At 33.5% G+C, this 12,712-nt stretch overlaps 1 long non-coding RNA gene across 1 annotated transcript in view; it reads left to right on the top strand.

The window, feature by feature from the left end:
• LOC106081664 (uncharacterized) overlaps positions 1-3,580 on the top strand; it is a 124,641-nt gene extending 121,061 nt beyond the window's left edge. Inside the window, exon 6 of the long non-coding RNA XR_009397508.1 lies at positions 3,289-3,580. This is a non-coding gene — a long non-coding RNA (uncharacterized LOC106081664). The remainder of the gene's footprint in view (positions 1-3,288) is intronic.
• Positions 3,581-12,712: the final 9,132 nt, after the last annotated feature.

Genomic DNA, 12,712 nt, shown 5'->3' on the forward strand with positions numbered 1-12,712 from the left:
TCTTCATTAGTTGCTTCTAATACGGAATCAAATGAAATTAACAAGTAAAAGCGTGCTAAGTTCGGCTGGGTCGAATCTTATATATCCTCCACCATGGATCACATTTGTCGAGTTCTTTTCCTGGTATCTCTTTTAAGGCAAACATATGATAAAAGGAAAGAATTGCTATGATATTGGAGCCATAATATCAAGTTATCGTCCGATTCGGATCATAATTGAACCGAATGTTGGAGACCATAGTAGAAGTCGTTGTTAAAATGTCAGCCCATTCGAATAAAAATTGCGCCCTTCAGGGGCTCAAGAAGTAAAATAGGGAGATTGGTTCATATGGAAGCTGTATCATGCTATAGACCGATTCAGACCATAATTGGCACGTATGTTGAAGGTCATGAGAGAAGTCGTTGTACAAAAATTCAGCCTAATCCGATAAGAATTACGCTCTATAGAGGCTCAAGAAGTGAAGATTCAAGATCGGTTTATATGACAGCTATATCAGGTAAATGACCGATTAGAATCATACTTAGCATAGTTGTTGAAAATCATAACTAAACACCTCAGGCAAAATTTCAGCCAAATCGGATAGGAATTGCGCCCTCTAGATGCTGAAGAAGTCAAGACCCCAGATTTGTTTATATGACAGCTATATCAGGTTATGGACCGATTTGAACCAAAATTAACACAGTTGTTGGAAATCATATCAAAACAACGCAGCCAAATCGGATAAGAATACTGCCCTCTAGTGATTCAAGAAGTCAAGATCAAAGATCGGTTTATGTGGCAGCTATATCAAAACATGGACCGATATGGCCCATTTACAGACGTTTCAACGATTATGCGCAGGGAGGTAATGTGGTCGGCACAAGAACGTCCTGGCCGAAAACCTGTCTGTTGTTTCCTCAAAATGCTCTCAAGTGCAAGCGAAATACGCTGCATAAGGAGACTTGTCATCACATTATTTATTGCGTTTAGCAATGTAATCTCCCTCCAGTTATTACACTGGGTGAAGTCACCTTTCTTTGGGATTGTGATCCAGATCCCCTTCTTCCTCCCCGATTATTGGGGCGATCCATACCGCAACAGTTCAGCAGGTATATTATCATGGCTGGCTGATTTGCCGTTTTTGAGAGAGAGACCAGAACGGCCTCCATTTCTTCCATTATGATTTTGTATTTTAATCTGCTGTATCATTATGCTAGAAATAAATCAAACAAGTAAAAAGGCGTTAAGTTCGGCCGGGCCGAACTTTGGATATCCACCACCTCGGAATTATATGTAAACCACCTTTCGTCATAGTCCGGTGAAAAATGCATAATTTATGCCCCCATAACAGCTATATCCAAATATTGTCCGATTTGCACCAAAATATTGGGCATTTTGGTAGTTATATCCAAATATTGACCGATCTGATGTTGAAAAGCCTGACATAAGTTACTTATATCAAATTTTAGCGAAATCGTATTATAGATATGCTTTTTATGAGGCCAAGACCTTAAATCGAGAGATAGGTCTATATGACAGTAATAGGGTCGGAAATGGAGATTTCGATGTGTTGCAATCGGAATATCAAAAAGAATATACCCCCATCCTTAGGTGGTGGGTATAAAAATTAGTTATGGGAGTTGTTGTTTTCGCACATTTGAATACCTACTTTATGATGAATATTTCTTTATCGCGTAAATGATACCAAACGATGTATGTGCCTGGCAGCCATTTGTGTGATACTCTAACGATTTTTGTCATTGGAAATACCAGCATTTTTGCACCGAAACTTAAAAAATTGTCACTTTCCGAGATTAACATCAACATTCGTCCGAGCTGCTCAATAAACTGACTGCTCTTTGCTCAGTCAAAATATAAAATAAAAAAAATGTTTTGTGTGAGAATGTGTCTATACTAGTGACGAGCACACAATTGCAATTATTTACAAGCCTATGAGTCTGCTTGGGATTATTTTCTTGTGTAACTACAAAGTAGTGTGGAATAGAGTGAGTATTTTTTGTCACTTGCCTATTCGCTCAAATGCTCACCCTCTTTCTCCAGTTGATATGATATGATTGATATCTTGAATCGAAAAGTTACGCGGTTACAATAAAAGTAAAACCTTGTGAGAAAAGTATTTTGTTTGTCGTAAAAATTTGCCAAACGATTTATTTTTTTGCGTGTATAGATAAACTTTCTAAAATACATCACCATGCAAATGCAAATTTGTTTATGAAAATTCCATGAAGGAATAGGAGCAAATTTCTCACATATCAATGAGTGCAGTCCGATTCAAATTTAAGCTCAATGATAACAGGCCTCCTTTTAATAGCCCAATCCGATCTGCGCTACGGTGGCATGTACAATCTCGTTTCTCCTCAAAATATTGATCTGCGCCTTATTAAGTATGTATTATTGATCATTTTGCATTGCAAGTTGGTCTAGCCATGTTTGTCCTTCCGCCACAATACCATTCAAGTGAATGAAGATATCCACTTTAAGTTTTGCACAGATACTTCTTATTGATGTGAATGGTGATTTTTTAGCTATAACCTTTTTGGGAACACTGGTTTACGTAGCTCACGCACGTTTCATATTTTGTTTCACTGTCAAACATATTCAGTTTGGTTTGAATAGTCTTACAAACGAACAAAGCTAGCTCTGTTAAGAAAGTTCATCGCGAACTTCTTCTTCTTCAGCGACGAAGATGATTTTTTGCCTCAATGGTTACGTAAACAAGTAGAATTGTCAATTTTGCAGTGAAGATCAGCCAGTAGCATTGCAAGGGCTACCAATGCATTCAGAAAATGTCACAGTTTGGTGCGGTTTATGGGCTGGTGGCATCATTGGATCGTACTTCATCATGCGAATCGTAACATAACTGCGAATGGTTAGTTCTACCTTGAGATGATACCCAACTTTTATTTGCCCAAAATGCAAGAGCTTGACTTGCATGACCTGTGGCACGCGTAACAAGGCACTTATTTTACGTTCGGGACCGGTGCCTTTGTTTGCCTATAAAGAGATACTGGGCAAAGAACCCAGTATCTCTTTATAGGCAAATAAGGGTATATGAGATTCGGCCCGGCCGAACTTAACACGCTTTTACTTGTTGTTTCTTCTTATTATATGATTACATATTAAAACTACATCTATAACCTTGTGGAAGAGGTTACTCAAAAACCAACAATCCAAGTTCACTTACACTGAGAATGCGAAATTGTCTTCATTGAATGTCTTCCAATATAAACACACCAAGTTATTTCCTCAATTTATTGTATGTAGTAAAATTTCTTTTTACCTTTTAAGGCAAACTAATTGATGGTCTTTAATCAGCAAAATATAAAACAACCGGCAGCTTGAAGCATCCCTGTGCCACAAGCAATTGCGTCGAATTCATGCTGAGCATTCGAAAAGAAATGATTTAAATTATAGTTAACCATAAATGGGCAGTAACAATTTATTGAACAATCATCAGCAATAGTTTGCGATAACATTTTTCTAAACAAACACTAATTAGACGAAGGTAGTTAAAAATAAGACAAAACAAAAGAAGCTTAAAGAGACACATGACGACGGCTAGCAAAACTTTAAACTTTGGATTTTGGTTTAATTTTAAATACTTTTTTTTTAATATTTATTAACTTCACTTTTGTAGTTGGATTTTGAATACTCTTATTTGATGAAGAAAAATATAAATAAAATTATTTAACATAAAATACACTGCAGTTTCATTGGTTTCGTTGGTTTTATGTTGTATATTAAAAATCATATCGCTCCTCAAAGCTGGCTGTGATATGGGTACTTAAAAAGAAACATTTCACGGCCACTCTGAAGAAAGATATGAGATTAAGTTATTGTGGGAAGCACTAAAAAAATTGTAATTTTAACTTCAATATATTATATATAAAAATCAATTTGTGTTTGTTTGTCGGTTGTTTGTTTGTGTGTTCCTTATAGACTCAGAAATGGCTGTACCGATTTTCTTGAAATTTTACTCATGGTGCATAATGATCCACATTATATTATATTTTTTGATATCTGAAGGGGGAGCGGACCCTCCCCCTTACCCTAATTCTCAGAAACGCCAGATCTCGGAGATGGGTAGTGCGGTTAAACGAAATTTTGCGTGCTCTCTTATTGTAATCTACAAACAATAATTTGGTATCCAAATTTCGGATGGGGTACCTAGGGGGGGCGCCCCACCCCAAAACCTACCACATATATATAAACACCAATCACGACAATATGGGACTCCAAAAACACCCCCAAACAGGACTTATTTACTAACCATGGCAATATGGGGCTTGAAAAAAAAGCTATTTGCGTGTAGAATACGAATTTGATATCCAGATGTGGGACCAATTGTTTGAGGGCCCGCCCATCCCCCAAAGAATACAATATGGAGCTCAAATGAAAGGTCTTTGAAAGTAAAGCACGAATCTGATATCAATGTTCGAAAAACCACCCCACCCCCTTAACAGCACCCAAATGGGAAGTATTTGGTGACCATTACAATATGAGGCTCAAATAAAAGGTATTTTAGAGAAGAACTCGAATCTGTTATATACTTTCAGGGCCAAGTCACTGAGTGGCCGCCCCATCCCCCAAATCACCCCTCGAAACGGTCATGTTTGCCGACTATGGAAAAATGGACTTAAAATGAAGGGTATTTGGGAGTAGACCATGATTCTGACATCAACATTCTGGACCAACTGTCTAGGGGATGTCTCACCACCATAACAATCACCAAGTAGGACGTATTTGCTCACCAAGACAATTTGAGTTTTCAAGACAGTGGAACTGTTTGTCAAGCGAGATACTACTTTCGTAGCATGGCATTTCACTAAAAGCTCTTTAATTGTCGAAAATAAATATTCCAAGGAAAATTTTGTTCCATAGAAAGTAAAAGAAGGCGCAGCGAAACGGACCCGATCCAGCTAGTATGTTATATAATATAATTCACTAAATTTAAATTTTCGCCCTTTTTTATTATACTTCAAAGCACATTTATTTTGCTCTCTTCAAGAAAAATCGAAAAAAGATTGAAGAGAATCACATAATGAATTCTACAGTGGATTATATTTTTACAAAACTTCCGATGCAATTGCTTGTGATAACTAATCCATTTTCATTATACCTATAATCAATATGATTATTTCTTAATCTTACCTTTTATTTTGTCCATAAGAAAAAAAATTTATAACAATGTTTTTTTTTCTTGTAAATTATTTATAAACGTATGCAATAAATCATATGGTTCATCTTAAATTATTGATTTTATAACTAAATTTTCGTATTTAAAGTTATATTGTGTATTTTTATAAGCTTTATCTTCTCGTCTTGTGTTACATATATGTATGTTACTTAATCTTGTCATTTATTTAGAATATCACCATTAAATTTCAGTTTATTTTCATATCTCTATTTTCTATCCAATTTGAATTCAAATGCAACTGTGGTACTACATTGATCGAAATAAGCTTTGCATTTAAGTTATCTAAATTTGGTTATATATATTTATTATATACGAGTACGTACGATATATAAGGTTTGTATGTGTGTGTATTTTTGTAATATATATTTTTTTTTATATAACACATATACATACATACTGGAAATTAATATATATTACTTTTAAGGGAAAGTTTGCAATGTTACTATTTAAAGCAAAAAACAAAAAAACAATAAATATTTATTTTGAAAAAAATATGATTCCGGTCAACCTGAATTATAAACATCCTAATTCTGAGGACACGGTTGGATTCGTGAAGAAAATCTCTTTCTGTAGTAGTGCTGGATGAAGCAAATCGGCAAAGTTTTCTGTGAAAAACATCGCAAAAACCAAATTTTCTTAGGCGTACAAATTCAAAGTCGTTTTCATGGCCTTAAACGCTGTAACTCCTTCATTTTTTCGAATTTCGAAAATTTTAAAGCATTCCGCAGTTTGAAATTCGAGTACGATTCATAAAATAAACAGAATTACCCAAAATTTCACAATTTATTTTTTTTTTTAATTTTTTTAGCAAAGGTTAGCCTTTGAAAATTTTCAATTTTTGATGCGAAAAAATTTTTTGAGTTGGGTACACAGCATTTAAGATTACTGCAAAAAATTCGGTTTAGAGCAACTCCTACAACTTTTCTTCGAAAAACAAGCTCAAAATCGCATAGTTGATATCGAAAATATACAAAAAAACTCAACGTGAAATTGAAATTGCTGTAACTTCCTTAGCTTTTCGAACTTCGAAATTCTGAGGACACGGTTGGATTCGTGAAGAAAATCTCTTTCTGTAGTAGTGCTGGATGAAGCAAATCGGCAAAGTTTTCTGTGAAAAACATCGCAAAAACCAAATTCTCTTAGGCGTACAAATTCAAAGTCGTTTTCATGGCCTTAAACGAAGTAACTCCTTCATTTTTTCGAATTTCGAAAATTTTAAAGCATTCCGCAGTTTGAAATTCGAATACGATTCATAAAATAAATAGAATTACCCAAAATTTCACAATTTATTTTTTTTTAATTTTTTTAGCAAAGGTTAGCCTTTGAAAATTTTCAATTTTTGATGCGAAAAAATTTTTTGAGTTGGGTACACAGCATTTAAGATTACTGCAAAAAATTCGGTTTAGAGCAACTCCTACAACTTTTCTTCGAAAAACAAGCTCAAAATCGCATAGTTGATATCGAAAATATACAAAAAAACTCAACGTGAATTGGAAACTGCTGTAACTTCCTTAGCTTTTCGAACTTCGAAATTCTGAGGACACGGTTGGATTCGTGAAGAAAATCTCTTTCTGTAGTGGTGCTGGATGAAGCAAATCGGCAAAATTTTCTGTGAAAAACATCGCAAAAACCAAATTCTCTTAGGCGTACAAATTCAAAGTCGTTTTCATGGCCTTAAACGAAGTAACTCCTTCATTTTTTCGAATTTCGAAAATTTTAAAGCATTCCGCAGTTTGAAATTCGAATACGATTCATAAAATAAACAGAATTACCCAAAATTTCACAATTTATTTTTTTTTAATTTTTTTAGCAAAGGCTAACCCCTTATGAAAATTTTCAATTTTTGATGCGAAAACATTTTTTGAGTTGGGTACACAGCATTTAAGATTACTGCAAAAAATTCGGTTTAGAGCAACTCCTACAACTTTTCTTCGAAAAACAAGCTCAAAATCGCATAGTTAATATCGAAAATATACAAAAAAACTCAACGTGAATTTGAAATTGCTGTAACTTCCTTAGCTTTTCGAACTTCGAAATTCTGAGGACACGGTTGGATTCGTGAAGAAAATCTCTTTCTGTAGTAGTGCTGGATGAAGCAAATCGGCAAAGTTTTCTGTGAAAAACATCGCAAAAACCAAATTTTCTTAGGCGTACAAATTCAAAGTCGTTTTCATGGCCTTAAACGCTGTAACTCCTTCATTTTTTCGAATTTCGAAAATTTTAAAGCATTCCGCAGTTTGAAATTCGAATACGATTCATAAAATAAACAGAATTACGCAAAATTTCACAATTTATTTTTTTTTAATTTTTTTAGCAAAGGCTTTTAGCCTTATGAAAATTTTCAATTTTTGATGCGAAAAAATTTTTTGAGTTGGGTACACAGCATATAAGATTACTGCAAAAAATTCGGTTTAGAGCAAATCCTACAGCTTTTCTTCGAAAAACAAGCTCAAAATCGCATAGTTGATATCGAAAATATACAAAAAAACTCAACGTGAATTTGAAATTGCTGTAACTTCCTTAGCTTTTCGAACTTCAAACTTCTGAGGACACGGTTGGATTCGTGAAGAAAATCTCTTTCTGTAGTAGTGCTGGATGAAGCAAATCGGCAAAGTTTTCTGTGAAAAACATCGCAAAAACCAAATTTCTTAGCCGTACAAATTCAAAGTCGTTTTCATGGCCTTAAACGCTGTAACTCCTTCATTTTTTCGAATTTCGAAAATTTTAAAGCATTCCGCAGTTTGAAATTCGAATACGATTCATAAAATAAACAGAATTACCCAAAATTTCACAATTTTTTTTTTTTTTTAATTTTTTTAGCAAAGGCTTTTAGCCTTATGAAAATTTTCAATTTTTGATGCGAAAAAATTTTTTGAGTTGGGTACACAGCATTTAAGATTACTGCAAAAAATTCGGTTTAGAGCAACTCCTACAGCTTTTCTTCGAAAAACAAGCTCAAAATCGCATAGTTGATATCGAAAATATACAAAAAAACTCAACGTGAATTTGAAATTGCTGTAACTTCCTTAGCTTTTCGAACTTCGAAATTCTGAGGACACGGTTGGATTCGTGAAGAAAATCTCTTTCTGTAGTGGTGCTGGATGAAGCAAATCGGCAAAGTTTTCTGTGAAAAACATCGCAAAAACCAAATTTCTTAGCCGTACAAATTCAAAGTCGTTTTCATGGCCTTAAACGCTGTAACTCCTTCATTTTTTCGAATTTCGAAAATTTTAAAGCATTCCGCAGTTTGAAATTCGAATACGATTCATAAAATAAACAGAATTACCCAAAATTTCACAATTTTTTTTTTTTTTAATTTTTTTAGCAAAGGCTAACCCCTTATGAAAATTTTCAATTTTTGATGCGAAAACATTTTTTGAGTTGGGTACACAGCATTTAAGATTACTGCAAAAAATTCGGTTTAGAGCAACTCCTACAACTTTTCTTCGAAAAACAAGCTCAAAATCGCATAGTTGATATCGAAAATATACAAAAAAACTCAACGTGAATTTGAAATTGCTGTAACTTCCTTAGCTTTTCGAACTTCGAAATTCTGAGGACACGGTTGGATTCGTGAAGAAAATCTCTTTCTGTAGTAGTGCTGGATGAAGCAAATCGGCAAAGTTTTCTGTGAAAAACATCGCAAAAACCAAATTTTCTTAGGCGTACAAATTCAAAGTCGTTTTCATGGCCTTAAACGCTGTAACTCCTTCATTTTTTCGAATTTCGAAAATTTTAAAGCATTCCGCAGTTTGAAATTCGAATACGATTCATAAAATAAACAGAATTACGCAAAATTTCACAATTTATTTTTTTTTAATTTTTTTAGCAAAGGCTTTTAGCCTTATGAAAATTTTCAATTTTTGATGCGAAAAAATTTTTTGAGTTGGGTACACAGCATATAAGATTACTGCAAAAAATTCGGTTTAGAGCAACTTTTCTTCGAAAAACAAGCTCAAAATCGCATAGTTGATATCGAAAATATACAAAAAAACTCAACGTGAATTTGAAATTGCTGTAACTTCCTTAGCTTTTCGAACTTCGAAATTCTGAGGACACGGTTGGATTCGTGAAGAAAATGTCTTTCTGTAGTGGTGCTGGATGAAGCAAATCGGCAAAGTTTTCTGTGAAAAACATCGCAAAAACCAAATTTTCTTAGGCGTACAAATTCAAAGTCGTTTTCATGGCCTTAAACGAAGTAACTCCTTCATTTTTTCGAATTTCGAAAATTTTAAAGCATTCCGCAGTTTGAAATTCGAATACGATTCATAAAATAAACAGAATTACCCAAAATTTCACAATTTTTTTTTTTAATTTTTTTAGCAAAGGCTAACCCCTTATGAAAATTTTCAATTTTTGATGCGAAAAAATTTTTTGAGTTGGGTACACAGCATTTAAGATTACTGCAAAAAATTCGGTTTAGAGCAACTCCTACAACTTTTCTTCGAAACACAAGCTCAAAATCGCATAGTTGATATCGAAAATATACAAAAAAACTCAACGTGAATTTAAAATTGCTGTAACTTCCTTAGCTTTTCGAACTTCGAAATTCTGAGGACACGGTTGGATTCGTGAAGAAAATCTCTTTCTGTAGTAGTGCTGGATGAAGCAAATCGGCAAAGTTTTCTGTGAAAAACATCGCAAAAACCAAATTTTCTTAGGCGTACAAATTCAAAGTCGTTTTCATGGCCTTAAACGCTGTAACTCCTTCATTTTTTCGAATTTCGAAAATTTTAAAGCATTCCGCAGTTTGAAATTCGAATACGATTCATAAAATAAACAGAATTACCCAAAATTTCACAATTTATTTTTTTTTAATTTTTTTAGCAAAGGCTAACCCCTTATGAAAATTTTCAATTTTTGATGCGAAAAAATTTTTTGAGTTGGGTACACAGCATTTAAGATTACTGCAAAAAATTCGGTTTAGAGCAACTCCTACAACTTTTCTTCGAAAAACAAGCTCAAAATCGCATAGTTGATAACGAAGATATACAAAAAAACTCAACGTGAATTTGAAATTGCTGTAACTTCCTTAGCTTTTCGAACTTCGAAATTCTGAGGACACGGTTGGATTCGTGAAGAAAATCTCTTTCTGTAGTGGTGCTGGATGAAGCAAATCGGCAAAGTTTTCTGTGAAAAACATCGCAAAAACCAAATTCTCTTTGGCGTACAAATTCAAAGTCGTTTTCATGGCCTTAAACGCTGTAACTCCTTCATTTTTTCGAATTTCGAAAATTTTAAAGCATTCCGCAGTTTGAAATTCGAATACGATTCATAAAATAAACAGAATTACCCAAAATTTCACAATTTATTTTTTTTTAATTTTTTTAGCAAAGGCTAACCCCTTATGAAAATTTTCAATTTTTGATGCGAAAAAATTTTTTGAGTTGGGTACACAGCATTTAAGATTACTGCAAAAAATTCGGTTTAGAGCAACTCCTACAACTTTTCTTCGAAAAACAAGCTCAAAATCGCATAGTTGATATCGAAGATATACAAAAAAACTCAACGTGAATTTGAAATTGCTGTAACTTCCTTAGCTTTTTGAACTTCGAAATTCTGAGGACACGGTTGGATTCGTGAAGAAAATCTCTTTCTGTAGTGGTGCTGGATGAAGCAAATCGGCAAAGTTTTCTGTGAAAAACATCGCAAAACCAAATTTTCTTAGGCGTACAAATTCAAAGTCGTTTTCATGGCCTTAAACGCTGTAACTCCTTAACTCCTTCATTTTTTCGAATTTCGAAAATTTTAAAGCATTCCGCAGTTTGAAATTCGAATACGATTCATAAAATAAACAGAATTACCCAAAATTTCACAATTTATTTTTTTTTTTAATTTTTTTAGCAAAGGCTAACCCCTTATGAAAATTTTCAATTTTTGATGCGAAAAAATTTTTTGAGTTGGGTACACAGCATTTAAGATTACTGGAAAAAATTCGGTTTAGAGCAACTCCTACAACTTTTCTTCGAAAAACAAGCTCAAAATCGCATAGTTGATATCGAAAATATACAAAAAAACTCAACGTGAATTTGAAATTGCTGTAACTTCCTTAGCTTTTTGAACTTCGAAATTCTGAGGACACGGTTGGATTCGTGAAGAAAATCTCTTTCTGTAGTGGTGCTGGATGAAGCAAATCGGCAAAGTTTTCTGTGAAAAACATCGCAAAAACCAAATTCTCTTAGGCGTACAAATTCAAAGTCGTTTTCATGGCCTTAAACGCTGTAACTCCTTCATTTTTTCGAATTTCGAAAATTTTAAAGCATTCCGCAGTTTGAAATTCGAATACGATTCATAAAATAAACAGAATTACCCAAAATTTCACAATTTATTTTTTTTTATGAAAATTTTCAATTTTTGATGCGAAAAAATTTTTTGAGTTGGGTACACAGCATTTAAGATTACTGCAAAAAATTCGGTTTAGAGCAACTCCTACAACTTTTCTTCGAAAAACAAGCTCAAAATCGCATAGTTGATATCGAAAATATACAAAAAAACTCAACGTGAATTTGAAATTGCTGTAACTTCCTTAGCTTTTCGAACTTCGAAATTCTGAGGACACGGTTGGATTCGTGAAGAAAATCTCTTTCTGTAGTGGTGCTGGATGAAGCAAATCGGCAAAGTTTTCTGTGAAAAACATCGCAAAAACCAAATTCTCTTAGGCGTACAAATTCAAAGTCGTTTTCATGGCCTTAAACGCTGTAACTCCTTCATTTTTTCGAATTTCGAAAATTTTAAAGCATTCCGCAGTTTGAAATTCGAATACGATTCATAAAATAAACAGAATTACCCAAAATTTCACAATTTATTTTTTTTTTTTAATTTTTTTAGCAAAGGCTAACCCCTTATGAAAATTTTCAATTTTTGATGCGAAAAAATTTTTTGAGTTGGGTACACAGCATTTAAGATTACTGGAAAAAATTCGGTTTAGAGCAACTCCTACAACTTTTCTTCGAAAAACAAGCTCAAAATCGCATAGTTGATATCGAAAATATACAAAAAAACTCAACGTGAATTTGAAATTGCTGTAACTTCCTTAGCTTTTTGAACTTCGAAATTCTGAGGACACGGTTGGATTCGTGAAGAAAATCTCTTTCTGTAGTGGTGCTGGATGAAGCAAATCGGCAAAGTTTTCTGTGAAAAACATCGCAAAAACCAAATTCTCTTAGGCGTACAAATTCAAAGTCGTTTTCATGGCCTTAAACGCTGTAACTCCTTCATTTTTTCGAATTTCGAAAATTTTAAAGCATTCCGCAGTTTGAAATTCGAATACGATTCATAAAATAAACAGAATTACCCAAAATTTCACAATTTATTTTTTTTTAATTTTTTTAGCAAAGGCTAACCCCTTATGAAAATTTTCAATTTTTGATGCGAAAAAATTTTTTGAGTTGGGTACACAGCATTTAAGATTACTGCAAAAAATTCGGTTTAGAGCAACTCCTACAACTTTTCTTCGAAAAACAAGCTCAAAATCGCATAGTTGATATCGAAAATATACAAAAAAACTCAACGTGA

Source organism: Stomoxys calcitrans, chromosome 3 (genome assembly GCF_963082655.1).
Source record: "Stomoxys calcitrans chromosome 3, idStoCalc2.1, whole genome shotgun sequence".
Classification (NCBI taxonomy): domain Eukaryota; kingdom Metazoa; phylum Arthropoda; class Insecta; order Diptera; family Muscidae; genus Stomoxys; species Stomoxys calcitrans.